This window comes from Canis lupus, chromosome 12, assembly GCF_011100685.1.
Source record: "Canis lupus familiaris isolate Mischka breed German Shepherd chromosome 12, alternate assembly UU_Cfam_GSD_1.0, whole genome shotgun sequence".
Lineage (NCBI taxonomy): Eukaryota > Metazoa > Chordata > Mammalia > Carnivora > Canidae > Canis > Canis lupus.
In genome coordinates this window covers 28,349,524-28,365,149 of record NC_049233.1, presented here as the reverse complement: position 1 = coordinate 28,365,149, position 15,626 = coordinate 28,349,524, and the positions used below count along the sequence as shown (strand labels likewise).

The window sequence follows — 15,626 nt, the reverse complement described above, 5'->3', positions numbered from 1 at the left end:
ATGTAAATGCAAAGGAATATATTAGGCATATAAAATCAAGAGTCACTAATTCAAACATTAAATAAAAATTCATAGGTGGGGTATGAGGAAACAAATGGGTGAAATCACTTCTACCCCATACATATCCATAGAAAGTCCAGGGGAATGTGAAGTATATCAATTCTTAAAGCATTTACTTAATGAATTAAAGGCTTAACATGGTGTCATTTGATGCATTTTACAATGGTTTTATATGTATACACATACACACACACACACAATAGTCACTAAGTAATAGCCCATATTGTTATATATCATTAATTCTTACAGAACACTCAAATTCATTTTTCAAAGGAAGATAATACCAAATGACAGAAATTTCTACTGTCTTCGCAAGCCTGACGATAATGTGTGTAAAGCAAAAGAATTTATAGAACTAACCACCACTTGAAAAGCTGCCCTTATGAGCTTCTAGACCTAGGTCTTCAGACATAAGAAATTAGCATAAAAGGTATCGCGCACTAGCATTAGGTCTGGCAAAAATTTATCCTGTTTTCTGGTTCTAAGTCAACTCTCAATTTTTGTTTCCATCAATTTGTGGTTTATTTTGATGAGAAACCTGATGAGGAATGGGAACATGTTCCTATATATATGAATATATATAATGAATGAATATATGTATATATATATGTGTGTGTGTGTGTGTATATATATATATATACATATATATATATATATATATATATATATCAGCTTGCCCAGAATTTTCTTGACTGGGAGATTTCAGAAGAGTTAAATTCATCATGGCTTTGCGTTTTTTTCTTCCTCTTCAATAACAAATAGAAGATAGTGTCGTGGGAGTCACATAGGATCCAAAACTGCCATTTCCCTGAAAAGACGACTCAAAGGCATTTTCAGATTTATGTTCTCAAAGAACGTGTTAGCTAAGTGTCTTTCTTTCTGCAAAATAAAACCCTCAGATGAACTAGAAATATACAGAAAACCACTGCTTGGTAAAACAAGAGAGGATTCTTAAATTTGAAAGTTGTACTGGAAAAGAACTGAGATAAACTTAGTAGTGTTATTGATACAAGTCAATACATCATGAAACAAAAATAATTGATTGGAGAAATTTAACTTTCCTTATTTTAAAAAGGTATAAGGCAAAGTAATACTCTAGAAAATGAAATGGAGTTTTAGCTCAAAATTTAAGTGATCTATGTATAGAGAAATGAAAGAACAATGGTCAAGGAAAAGCTCTCCATTGATTTCTGTATTTTTTAAATTATAATTAAAATTATATGTATATTCAGTTGGTTTAATGTGAATAGGAAAAAAAATTAAGACATTCCCAGTTGTGTGACAGAATTATCAATTTTGTGTTTGGATTTTTAGACCATTCATTCATTCAGAAATTACAAAGTGTTCTGCACTTGTGTTTGGTACAGAGATAAAGCCAAAGCATGCAGATTAGCAAAAGAACTGGACAGCAAAATATGGCGGGGCGGGGGGGGAGGGAGCGCAGAGGGAAAAAAATAAAAGAATTATATCAGGTGTAGGACCAGATATAATAAATCCTAAATAAGCATGAATATCTTTCAATTGCCCTTTTAAAAAAGAAAGTCTGCCAGAACAGATGCAAAACAAAATCCCAAATGATATTTCATTTGCAAAACACACATAAAACTAAAAGACATAGGAATACTAAAAATAAAAGACTAAGCAATAATACATCAATAAATTTGAACTAAAGCAAACACAAGTGGCTATATTGACATCAGAAATCAATATCACTTTGGAAACAAATTGGTTTGATACAGAGGACATGAAAATATTCATTCTGGTTTTTAATGAAATGGCCTAACCCATCAATATATAATTTTTCTCTTAAAAAGTAATACATGTACAAGGCAGAAATAGGGAAATTATAGAAAACTCAAAAGCAAAGATTGCAAACTACCTATCACCAGAAGTAAACAGTAATAATTGTACAGTGCTATAGCATTATTTGGATAACAGAGGTAGTTTTATTTTATTTTGTATTTTTTTCAGAGGTAGTTTTATAATTGGTTTTATGCATAATACATAGTATTTGGTCACCTGAATTTTTAATTAGCAATAGCATATTCTTAAAAATTCCCCATAATATTATTAATTTCCCACAACATGGCTTTTAGTAGCTGCCTAAAATTTCATCAAAAGGATATAGTATAATTAATCTCAAACTTAGACATTTATATTTATTCCAATTTACACTTTTATCAAATGTACTGAAATAATTACCTTTCTAGGTATGTTTTGAAGCTTTTCTGGACATGTCCTTTGGACAAACTTGTAAAGTAGAATTTCATGGATATGCCTGTGGGAATGTTTGTCTTTTGCCACAAAGAAACTGTTTTGAGCATTTGGATAAATTATTTCCTAAAGCATGTTGTTTTTCTGCAGTTTGATAGATTTTTTTTTTTTTTAGTTTGATAGATTTTTACAATTTGAAGACCAACCAAGAATATGAGAGGGTGCATTATTTAACTGCATGTGCACCCTTACTGGTTTTCACTGTTTTTTAAAAAATAGACACCTTTCTTGGTAAAATTATACCTCACTGTTTGAATATGCATTTCACTGCCTGCTAGCAAGGTAGACACTGACATAATAATGTTTCAGAGAAGAAATATTTCTCTGTGTAAATTATCAAGAGAAACAATAACTCAAAAGGAATACATATGTGTAAGTATGCATAAAGATCTTCTTTAGTTATTCCTATTAGTAAAATATTGAAACAAAATAACCTTTATTATAAAAGTGGTTAAGTAGTTTATGATGTATGTTCTTCAGGGACTATTTTACAGTCACTAAAATGGTATGATTGAAGACCAAGTAACATAATGCACAAAAAAAACACAATGTATTATCATTGTATAGATAATATTTTTTTGCAGTTTGAAAGTGCTAATATATGTAAATATTTGAACAAAATTAAAATATAAAAAGAGAATATAGAAAATATTAAGATTGTGAGATTACAGAAATTATTTTTTAGTCTGCATGCATTTTAAAAATTTAATATGATTTTATGAAGAAAGCAGAAGATGAATTGATGATGAGCTCAGATGAAATGCTGATGCATTTTTTGTGTCCTCATTTTTATTGTTGTTATCATCGTCACATTTCAGGTCTTACTGATTTAACAACTGTACTGATAAACTACCACCCTCCTACATACACCCCGTCTCTAGCCTTGACACAGTTTTCAATAGTTGTTCTTGTTTTTACAGAATTAAGTTGAAACCTCCCTCATAGATCATCCACAAAATTATTTGAATGTTTAGCAAAGACTACCATATTTGACTTCCTGAGTTAGAATCCCAGCTCTACTAGTTAATAACAGCCTGATTTTTTTTAAAGATTTATTTATTTATTCAGAGAAAGAGAGAGAGAGAGAGAGGAAGAAGCAAGCTCCATGCACAAGCCTGACGTAGGACTCGATCCTAGGTCTCCAGGATCACACCCGGACTGCAGGTGGCACTAAATCGCTGCCCCACCGGGGCTGCCCAACAGCCTGATTTTCAAGTGGTTACATATCATCCTTGTGGCTAAGTTTTACCTGTAAAATGAGCATACAAAGGTACATAAGCCTGTTGCTGGGCTATTACCACAGTGCTTGCCTAATACATAAGACTCAATGAGTTTTTTTTTTTTTAATAAAATAGTTTCTATGACCTTGATACTCATAGTATTATAAATTCTCCCTCAAGTTACCTTTTAATTCTCAGCCCCATTATGCTGATTAATGATGATATTATTCTATAATGTGTTCAGGAACAGTTTTCACCACACATGCATAACACAAATTTTCTCATATCGGTGCCACATCCCGACTTCTATACCAAAAATCTGGATTGCCCTACCCATGCATTTTATACATATTTCCACTTCTCTGCTGTCTTAGTCAACTTCAAAATAGCAGTCAGGAAAGTACTTTTACAGTAGTGTGATAGAGCCAGCTCACACTGGCTTATGAATGCCGAATATTAAATTTTTTATAAACTTTGTAAGCTGGTTGACATAATTTTGCTACATTGAAATTCAAAAAGATGGGATGATTTGCACGGGGGAAATTAGATAATGTTATAAATAAGACCTTTCCTCCTCATAGTCTTTTCTTCCAAGAGCAAGTTGTTAAACATTTACCAGAACACTACTGTTTCTTTACGCCTTTAAACTCTTTGATTCCTACATAACATACATTGGACCACTCATTTTAAATCAGAAGACATCACTTCAAGGCTTGCTTTTACGACTATTTGATATAAGACAAAGTCACTCAGCGTACAGCTCTCAGTGTGCTTCATTTATTTCTGTGGATAACATCGACTTGACAGCTTGGGTAAAGAATAAATCAAATCACATTTATTTGTGAATCATAAACTGCCATAAAGAAATAAAGTGCTACAATTATCACTTAACATTTCATTGTAACTAGATTTTAAAATTAAATATTTTAGAGACATATTATAGTTTTTAAAATGCCACTCCAGAAAAAATATTTTTTTTTACCAAACCATGAGTTGATGTGCAGCTCATAAGCCATTGCCTATGCCTTTTGTAAGTAGAATGTTATGCTGTTGATTTAAGGATTAAAACAAGCACTTCAGTCAAAGCTCTTTTAATTTTGGAAAGTAGGGATGAATTTATTTCAAAACTAATTAATTTAAATTTGGGGGACTTTCACTCAGAAGTGGTTCTTCTAAGGTTTTGTGCCTGATTTTGTATTTGTGATTTTATATTTTTATTGTTAAAGAAGGGTCCCCAAATTTTATAAGCCAGAGAGGTATTTTGGCTTTAATCAGGAACATTTATTTTCTATTCTATCTTGATTCACAGTTTAGACTGAGGGACTGGTTGGTCTGCCTTGTTTTCCCAAAGGGTCTCTCTTTGATGTGTTCGATTGACTCACAGAACCTAAATCAGTCTTGATGTCAGAATGTCTCTGTGCATAACCTGGAGGGTACGGGGTAAATAAAATCTTTAAATTTCATCAAGACCCTGGATTTAAGGCCCATTCAAATGTAAAAGAAAAACTATGAGCTTTTCATTGATCTCCTTGGTGGAGCTCCTGGTGGAGTTGTCAGAAATGAGAGAACATGCATTGCAAAATGTCACACATTTTGTTCAAAGCCGCAGGACTCTGTAGTGCTTCCATTTGTCAGCTGTCAGTTGCATAATTGTAAGTCTTTTTAATCCTACTTTTTTTCTGAATTATCAAAGAAAGATTTCAAGTGCTCGAGATGTATTTCCCCTATATGGAAGTATAATTTGACCTACTAAAGGCCATAAAGACTGGCTATCCTCTTCTGATGGTTACCAAATACAAAAAAAAAAAAAAAAAAAAAAATGACAAGCTAGCGAGATTCAACAAAATTTAACTAAATGTCATTTTGTTTATGTGAAATGCTTTTTAAAATGCATTTGTGATACTTATCTTCAGAAGTTACAATAAAATTATGTAATGATGTTTAATATAAGCACACCCTACTATTTATGTGCCACATGTCATCTCTTACTCATTAGAGGTAAAGTCTAGACTGTCACAGTAGAGAGGCTGGGACATCCAAGGAAGGTGATCCAGCCACATTGGCTGGCTAATTACATGGACATATCAATATTTTGACACTAGTCATGTCGTTATATCCCATTGAATATCAGTCATGTTTATCTAAAATGAAATTGTCCTATATTCAAATTTTAAGCATATCAAAATATTTCTTAGTTTTTATTAAATGTAAACAGAAGTAACCTAAAATAAAATTCTTTTACAAAATCGCTTGCTTCTCCAAACTTTTTTTTTATGGTTATTTATAATATTCAGTCTTGTCTACCAAATTACTTTCTTTCCTAGGTAAAGACTTCAATATACATAGAAAATAAGATTATAATGTTGAAGATGACTGAATAAGGTATGCATAATCAGAAACAAATAAGCCATATACTATATATGGCTATATAATAAGCCATAAAATTAATCCTAATGATCTCAATCCTTAGACTTTTGAGTTGGAAGGTGGACTGCAGCAGTCTGACTGCTGAAACTCAACAACACATACTAATGGTATTCTGGGCACTCATTCAGATTAATCTAGAAAAGTCATTCCTAAAGTGTGTCTTCCAAGGTATTGCCAAAGCACTAACTTTGTGCAGGCACATTTGACCTTCACCATAGTCATAAGAGGTATGGAGTAGAAACTATTACTTTATATATTGCTAACCAAAGTTTGTTTAACTGTAGCAGAACCTGTTAAGTAAGTGATACTTGAAGAACAAGTTATTTTCTGCATGACATTAGCAAGGGACCAAATAATTTCTTGGAAATAAAACCCTCTGAATTTATTAGTATTAATGTGCATCAAAATTATAACATACCTGCATATATATATATATATATATATACACACACACACATACATATATATGTATGTATATATGTAAATCTCATAAGTTCTGACAATACTTTAACATGTTAGTTTCAGTCAATACCTGAGATAATAAGTGATTATCTGTGCAATTAAAACAGGACTCTAGGGATCCCTGGGTGGCGCAGCGGTTTAGCGCCTGCCTTTGGCCCAGGGCACGATCCTGGAGACCCAGGATCGAATCCCATGTCGGGCTCCCGGTGCATGGAGCCTGCTTCTCCCTCTGCCTATGTCTCTGCCTCTCTCTCACTCACTGTGTGACTATCATAAATAAATAAATAAATAAAATTAAAAAAAAAATTATACAGGACTCTGACTCATCTCTCTCACTCTGTCATGAATATTATAGCACTATCTCTTGTCTGGTATTGTCTACTTTTAATCTGTCCTCATATGCCTAGTTGCACTTGCATATACACTGTATATACCTTCACCTTGAACAACTCATTTTCCAAAGCTCTCAGTATAGTTGCCTAATTAAACACATGCCTCATTTCACATGCCTTTCTTTCATTTGGTATGATCTAAAAACAGTAAGGGAGCAACATATATGAATTGGAATATTGTTTTTGCTTGTCTTAGCAATTCTGTGAAGGGTACTTTGAATCTCTTCTTCAAAAGCTCCTTCTAATGGCATAGTAATTGTTTTTATGACTTTTCCAATGAACTATGAAGTACTCTAATGTCAGGCCACATTCCTGCGATAATGAAGTCTAAGAGAGAGAAGCCTTCATTTAATCCTGGCCTGATGTATAAGAGTTGCCCCATTATTTTCAAAAAAGAAGTCTGAAAAGATGAGGAGAGATAAGATTCAAATGAGCATCATTATCATCATCATCATCATTTTTATCATCAAGTATTTATTGGTACTTGTTCTTTGCCTAGAGCTCTAAGGACTACTAATGAATTTTAAAAGCCCTGCCCAATCTTGAGGTATGTATAGATTAAAAAATCAAGTATCAGGAAAAGTTTTTGGGAGATCTTTTGAAAATAAACATGGGTTAGACAATGTCTCCATAAACTCCTTTCAAACAATGAGAACATTAGCAAGATGATTATTAACTAAATGCTTAATCCATGCTTGTTTAATCTAATCCCTAAATATATTCAGTAAATTTATAAAGCAGTTCAACATTTAGTACTGTAGGGCATCTCTTGAGATCCATGTATATAATCTAGTTTTATATGAAAATTCAAACTTTAAATCATGATTTTATTTTTATATTAGTGAAATGTGTTTTGCTAATAATTATAATTTATTGACCTTCAACACTTTTTTTTTTATACAAACCAGATACTGAAAAGGACTCCTAGGAAAATATTCATTTCCTAGAACATTTTCAGACATCAAGTTCCCAAGAAAGAAACTGAGATCTACATGCAGGGAACTTCTTGAGGATGCTTTCAATAACCATGCCTATAAGGGAGAAACGAAGTAGACTGGGAAAGGAAGATGCTGAACCAAGATGTCATTCTAATAAAAGGCTCAGTTAATCACTCAGGGCTTGCTGAAGCATCCTTCAGAGTTGACTCAAATTGAGTCACTCTCATACACTACACAGCAGCCAGTGAGGGGGCCCAAACTTAAGCAAAGCAGTTCCCTATAGCCAACGAAAATTCAATTTGTGGGGAAGAATCCATTTCCAAACTGTTGACAGGCAACACCTCCAGCAGCAGGAGAAATGAGTTCCTCTCTTTTGAACAAGGATCTTGAATGTTTATCACTTCATAAACCACAGTCAATTCCAACTGCTTTCAAAAATAAGTACACTTCATCTAAAAACTGCTCCCTGTGTATTTTGATTTGTCTCTTTTTCTGAGTAAAACCAAGAGGGTAATTACTGGGAAGAACTATGACTTCTGTCATTGAAGCAGTTCTTAATACTATAGCTGACTCATCTTCCTGCTCCCCTACTTAAATTCTATTACTTTCATCCTTATTTGCTAAAATATGCTTCTTAGTGGATTACCTGGTGAAGTAATACAGAATGTTATGCCTGAGAGTTCTGCTCTCTTAGTAAGGCTGTAGCTGATGTATTTTGTCTATTTCCTGATAACACTGGGCAAAGAAGTACCAACAAATATACGTCCAGTAGGTCAGCTTGATGCCACATGTTTTCATCTTTGTCCCTATATTATAACAGCACCTTATATCATCCTGAGAGCCTCCACCAATAACTCTGTAAGGATAATGACTTCTTTCCTTACCTGATTATCTTGGCACAAAGAGGGTAAAGTGACTATATGGAAATCTAGTGGTATCCCTCTTTATTCCCTCCCCCAGGTAATTAGGACCTGTAGATGATGGAGCTTGTATTTTTAGGAATGCAAAGCACAATTTCCCAGTGGTTCACAGAGAGTGATGATATATGATCCTACTCTTACTTTTACCCTTGGTTCCCAATTTCATGTATTATACTTAATTTAGGACATAATATCAATAACATGATCATTATGAGTGTGTAATGCATTCTATAAGATGGTGCCCCATCCCCATAAGCTCTCATCTCCAAGTTAACACCTAGCAGTTTGGGGATGATGTAGTGTAATATAGAGCCATTGGATTTCATGGTTATATGATCATCAGTACGCTTTTCTATAAAGTAGATTCCTTGGTCCACTGAGATGTTATGAGAAATTCGATTTTGGGGGTCACCACTAAATAAGCTCTTGATTAGTAATGCTGGCTAAATGTCTCTTGGCAGGAGAGACAAGGAAGATATATCCATATCTAAAATAAGTGTCAATTCTAGTCAAAATGAATCACTTAAGTTCAGTATAACCTCCTGACTACCATGTCACTGACAACTTAGGTCTCTATTCCTAGCAGATTGGGTATTAAAGGAAAGCAATAACTGTATTAGTCTTGGAACATGAGTATCCATACATAGAGCTCATGCATAGCTTCTATGTTTAGCATCTACTTTGTTCATGCCTATTGTGGTTGCTGAGGACAGAGATGACTGATATTAACTGAGTTCTTTTGTAGGTGGCTATCTTCATGCTAACCTCATTAATCCATATATATGTCTCTTTTTCATATTTTTTGACTCAGATTGTCTTATACTTTTCCTTCCAGTCCAGTGATAAACCAGCCAGGTTATTTTCCACCACTTATGAGTCCAGGTATATTCTTATTTGGCCTACCTCTAATTCTATCCAAAGACAAGGACAACAACTTCTTGAATGAAAATCTTCCTATTGGGAGGATTTTTTTTTCAACTTTATCTTTGTAGAAAACCTCTGAGTGAAGCTACAGGAAAGTTGCCATCATTTTCAGTTTATATCCATAAACCGAATGAACCCATCCACAAACCATGCTCATGCTTTGTTCATCATCCTTCAGATGGTAATAAGGGAGGGACTCTTTCTAGTACAGCCACAGTGTGAATTGAGGGAGAGCAGCAGTGCATAATATAGGAGCACAAATTACACATGATCTCTGGTCTACTCATATTTGATCCCTGATATACCATCTACAATGGATTGTTACTGCAAATGCCCAGTGCTTAAGATTTATTAAATGAAACTCTGCCCATGTGGATATTTGATGTCTTATAGTCTTATGTCTTATAGTCACCCCTACCAGGGTCCAAAAGTATGGTAGGAACTTTTTTTCCAAGTTTAGGATAATTCTCTGCTGCATAGGCTTAGCCTAGAGTCTATGATCATCCTCCTCAATATTCCCTACATTGCATATTTTTCATTGCAGACATCTTTAATAACATAGAGGTGATTGAGATGAATGACCCAAAGAACAAGATAACATGTGCTACAGAGTTTAATTAATTTAGTAAAATTATTGTACGTTAATCTATTCAAATATATCTTTTGCCATATTTCTTGTCCTTTTCCTTTCCTTTTTACTTTTAAAATACCAACTTAAAGTAAGTGAGAGTCCCTGATACCAGCCCACATTTCTTAGATGCTCTGTTCTGTTTTCTTTCTTTCTTTCTTTCTTTCTTTCTTTCTTTCTTTCTTTCTTTCTTTCTTCTTTCTTTCTTTCTTTTTTTTTATCTCTGGGCATTTCAACCTAATAATTCTACTGATTTGCTTTCAAATTCAGTGGTTGTTTCTCAGCTATGTCTAGTCCACTGAGAAGCTCACTAAAGGGATTCTTCATCTGTAAGTATTATTTATTAGCATTTCCATTTGAATATTTTTAATAATTTCTTTTTTTTTGACATTCCTCATTGATTGATTCATTGGTCAAATATTCACCTGTTTTTATATGTTAATTGTATTTTGTATTTCCTCTCTGATAGTTTCAAACTCTAACTCCTTTTTTATCTCATTCCACTGATGATTTGTGGGTATGGGTTTTTTTCATTTTGTTTTTTTTTTTTTTTTTTTTTTTGCTTTTTGTGAGTGTCTTATAATTTTTAAATTTATTTACTTTTAAACAAAACTGTGAATTTTCCTACATTGCTCCTGAAAGAATAGCATTTGTTGGACTGCCTGCCTGGAAACACTTTATGATAGTTGATCTATTTTTTTTAATTTAAATATTGTTGATAATAAAATATCTTGCTATAAAATTCTCCTTATGATCTAAAAAGGTTTTTTCTCCATTATCATATATCATAATTTAAAATGGTTAGAAGTGTCCATCTGAATTTTCAAAGTCATTGATTCCTAAGTCCATTAATTATGTGATTATTGCATGCTTGCATTAATTTATTAGGTCATTCATATACCATCCTACTATGTAAGTTGTAATCGTTTTTAAAATATCATCATAATTTGGATGTTTTAATAGTAGATAAGGATAGATATACTTTAAAGATAATCTGATAAAAGTTGTTAGCTAATTTTTATTAGGAAATATTCAAGGAAAATTTTAAAAATGAGTTAGAATTTTAGTAGGACCTGGGTAAAATCAGGCTTCAAATAAGCAGAGATAAGGAAATAAAATTCCAGATAGAACTATCAGGAGTAACAGATATAAGAAAATATAATATTTAATTCCAATCTAGTTTGTTGAAAGCAGTGATTCTCACATCTACCTGTGCTTTGAAAACATCTGGAGAGACATTTTTAAAAATATAGATTGTGTGAGGCATACTCTTGGTTAGGTGATAGATTGATATATAGATAGAGCCATGCTTATTTGCATATAGTATTTCTGTTATAACATTGTTGATGCATGTAGATATTTTACTGATTGTGCTTCTCAGTTCATATTCTTTAATGGCTTATTGCTGAAAATGATTCATTAATTTCTGCTGTGAAAATGTTCAATACAGAGACACATGTTGACGCGGTCTGGTAAAGAGGGTATTGAAATGGCAGAGGCCTGGGAAGTGCCTTAAATGCCACAGGTAATCATCTACCCTGCTAGGAAAGGAAGTTACCTATACTATTAATGAAGTCAAGGACTCTAATGTTAGAATTACAAACTGAAAATATTTCAAATACAATCTTGTATGTGGTGGATATGTTTGCAAATATTAAAACATTTCTTTCCAAAGAAACAATAGTGATATATATAATGTGAGTTGTATGTTAAAAGCACTTAAACTTCACTGGGCCGAAGATTTGTGGCATTAATTTTTATGAATGATTTTCAGTAAGGTCTGTGTGTTCACAAATATGCAAATTTTTATCTAGAACTGTATGGAAACCTATTACATCTGAAAGTTTATTCTTTTTAAAAATATTTTTCAGGTAGTAAAATGACGCTAAAGCTGAAATCTCTAGCACAGAGGGCAGGTATTTTTTTAGGTGCTCCTAACTGTGTGCTGTCCACCATCAATGTTAGTAAATTATGTTTTGTTTTTTTTCTTAATTTTGTATGTATACCATTTATTACTAGTTTTTATACCTATATTACATTTATAACTTTATATAACTACTGGATCAGTTCTGTGCCTATCCAGCTTTTAAAAAAAGATCAAGTAAATCTAAAAATTAAGTCTGGAAATAGTTTTAACTGATAAGAACAAATTAAGAATCAACCTGTGATCCCAAGAAAAAGAAGCAAGTAAAATTCTATAAAGTTCTTATTTTTTATTAATAATAAAAACAATGTAATTTTTTGCTCTCTTTAGGGATTGATATGTTGATATTTAGTAACTATGGAATTATTATTCCAAGATATACTTTGTGGTTTTGTAAGCCCCAAAGCAGGCAGCGAGATAGCAGAAAATAAAATAGGTTAGACATAGCAAAAAGTAAAAATAGATGATAGATAGATAGATGATAGATGATAGATAGATAGATAGATAGATAGATGATAGATAATTATCATGTTTCTTCTCTTATCAAATGAAACCCCAATGTTCATCATTAAATTATCTGCAAAATATTTATTACAATCTGATGGAAGTAAGCTGTGAAGGTACATACCAGGTCAATGGGAACTAACTATGGAAGAAGTCCAGAACCATGACTGATACAAAATAGATGCTCAGTGAATATGCGTTGGATACATTGATGAGCAGGTAAGAAGTATTTGATGCATAAGGCAAGGTAGGCAAAGAATTAAGACTGAGATTTTGAGCAAGCCTTTGGTAAGGTCTAACACTAAATATTATTTATTTTTTTTATTTTCTTGGATTCATGAAGACAATATCAAAGCATTCAAATTTGAATCCTATAAAGAAGATCAATGAACATATTGTTATAATAATAAATTATTATATAATCACTTTTCATCTTTTGCATGCTGTTAGAAATGCATACATACTCTCTGGAAATCTCTCAACTATGCTACAATGTAGATATTTTGATCCATAATTTACAGATGAGTAATTTAAAGTTTGGATAAGTTGGTAATTATATTTTTGTTGTACTTATTTTTTTAGTTATTTTTCATTTCTGGAACATAATAATGGCTTTCCATTTATGGTGGTGATACGATTTCTATTATTTTCAGATTTATTATGATATAATTTATAAAACTGTAAGATATTTAAAGTGTACAACATAATGATTTCGTGTATATAAGAATTATAAAAGGATTTATCCCATCTAGTTAATTAGAACACCTCAGAATTTTTATCTTTTTAGGAAAATATGTAAGTTATATCTCTTAACATATTTCAAATTATACAATACAATATTATTGACCACAGTCACTGTGTTTGTGTACATTAGATCCTGAGAGCTTATTCATCTTACAGCTGAAAGTTTGTGTGATTTCAACAACCTCTTCCTGTTTCCTCTACTCCCAACACCTGGCAACCACTTTTCTTCTCTATTTCTATAGGTTTGACTTTTTTTCTTAGTTTTTTTTTTTTTTTTTTAAGATTCCACAGATAAGTGATACTGTGCAGTACTTGTCTTTCTCTGTCTGACTTAGCTTAATGTCCTCAGAGTTCATGTTGTCAAAAACAACAGTATTTCCTTCTTTCTCAGGGCTGATAACTATCTATAAGAGATCATTTTGAACCAAAGTCTAACACTCTCTGCATCTTTATTATTTTTTAATTTATCATGAAAGCTTCTCTGTTTGAAGGTGGGGAAAAATAAAGATTCCATTAAGTAATTTCCCTTCCCTGCCTTTCAAGCCTTTCAAGGTAAGACATGCCTTTCAAGCACACACCTTAGAGGGATCACTTCATTCCAGATTCTGATTCTTACCATTCCAAGGACAGACAGTTTCCCCAGATTCTCAAGAACTGTTTTGTTCAACACAAAAACAGATGGGTAAAGCAAAGTATAAATACACGCATACTCACACCACAATGATCTGGAAGAATGAAGCACTGAATCAGACAAACACAATTTAAGCCCTCATGGAGCTAAGCTTGGAAAGGAAAAGGTAAACAAAACAAAAAAAAAAAGATAGATGAACAAATTTTTACTTGCAATGGGGAAAAACATTAAAATTAGGATAACGGTGATTGTGATTGGGGAAGGGGATGCAGTTTTAACTACTTGTGGTCAAATAGGACTCATTGAGAAAATGTCACTTAAATAAATATTTGAGAAAGAAAGAGATGAATTGTGTAAAATCTAGGATAAGAGACTGCTAGGAAAAGAGACCAAGTTTTTGAGGAAACACAAGGTCAGTGTAACTACAGCGGAGTAGTCAAGGATAATGATAGAATAAGGTGAAGTTAGAAAGGTAAAAAGAGGACATGACTTGAATGGTGCTGAAGTATTAGGGCATTAAAAATGAAAAAAAAAAAAAAAGAGGTTTACAAGGAACAGAATGTCCAAGTCAAATGATGATTACATTCTTAGTCTCTCTGGAGGTTACTTAGGAAGTCAAATTAAGACTAGTTTACTTAATGAATAAAACAGTGGGGGAATAAAAAGCTCTTAGGTAATGTTGATGGTGCTTCTCCAGTAAAATTGAGACACTCCTGCCCTCTCTAACAGAGAATACAGCAGAGAATTGTATCTTCTGTGAAGTCTCTTATCTCTAAATGGTACTAGATGTTTCCTGTCCAATTCCCTTTTATCATTTTACTCCTTGCCCGACACTTTTCTGGTAAATTCACCATCTCTTTGTAACCGAAATTTTCGTCATGGACTCTGCCAGCATTCTACATAGTGCTACGGAGACACTTTTTACTCATCTTATTAATTCTACATAGTGCTACGGAGACACTTTTTACTCATCTTATTAATTAGAATAATAATGCCTCTGGAAATATCAAAATCACTCATTTGATACCATATGATTGTGATTTTTTTTTGTCAACAAAATGATAGTAATTATATGTTAAATATGCATCAGGCCCTGGACTAGTTGTATTAAATACATAGTTTTACTTTATCATCTCAATAAACCTGTGATGTCCTAATAAATAACCCTCATTTACAAATGAGAAAATTAGATGATGAATGTGTCTTCACTAAATATTATTATTGTCACAAATACCTGCTCTCTTCTGGCAGAAGATCACTCATCTTCATCTCATTTATGATAGGCTTGATTGTGTGACTTGAATCAGCAAATGAAACGTAGGTGGGAGATTTAAGAACCAGTATATGCTTGTCAAGTACCCCTTTCCCTTTCCCAGGATGATGACAATGTCCCAGGTAGAGGATGTTCCATTAACCTGGGTCCCATAATGAAGACTGAAAAGTGGAGTATGAGTGAGAAATATACCTGTGTGACATGAGTCACTGAGATTTAGGAAAGGGGGTCTTTTTCATTTTTAATATTAATGTGCACTATTATGCTTGTTCAATCCATATTCTGAACCTAAATTTTGATGGTCC

General features: G+C 32.8%; 1 protein-coding gene and 1 long non-coding RNA gene across 2 annotated transcripts in view; one reads left to right on the top strand and one right to left on the bottom strand.

Moving 5' to 3' along the window:
* The window catches only part of LOC111098301, a 145,879-nt gene extending 143,531 nt beyond the window's left edge, over positions 1 to 2,348 (bottom strand). Inside the window, exon 1 of the long non-coding RNA XR_005367892.1 lies at positions 2,263 to 2,348. This is a non-coding gene — a long non-coding RNA (uncharacterized LOC111098301). The remainder of the gene's footprint in view (positions 1 to 2,262) is intronic.
* EYS (eyes shut homolog) overlaps positions 1 to 15,626 on the top strand; it is a 1,532,152-nt gene that overhangs the window by 571,474 nt on the left and 945,052 nt on the right. The gene's annotated exons all lie outside the window — the stretch shown is intronic.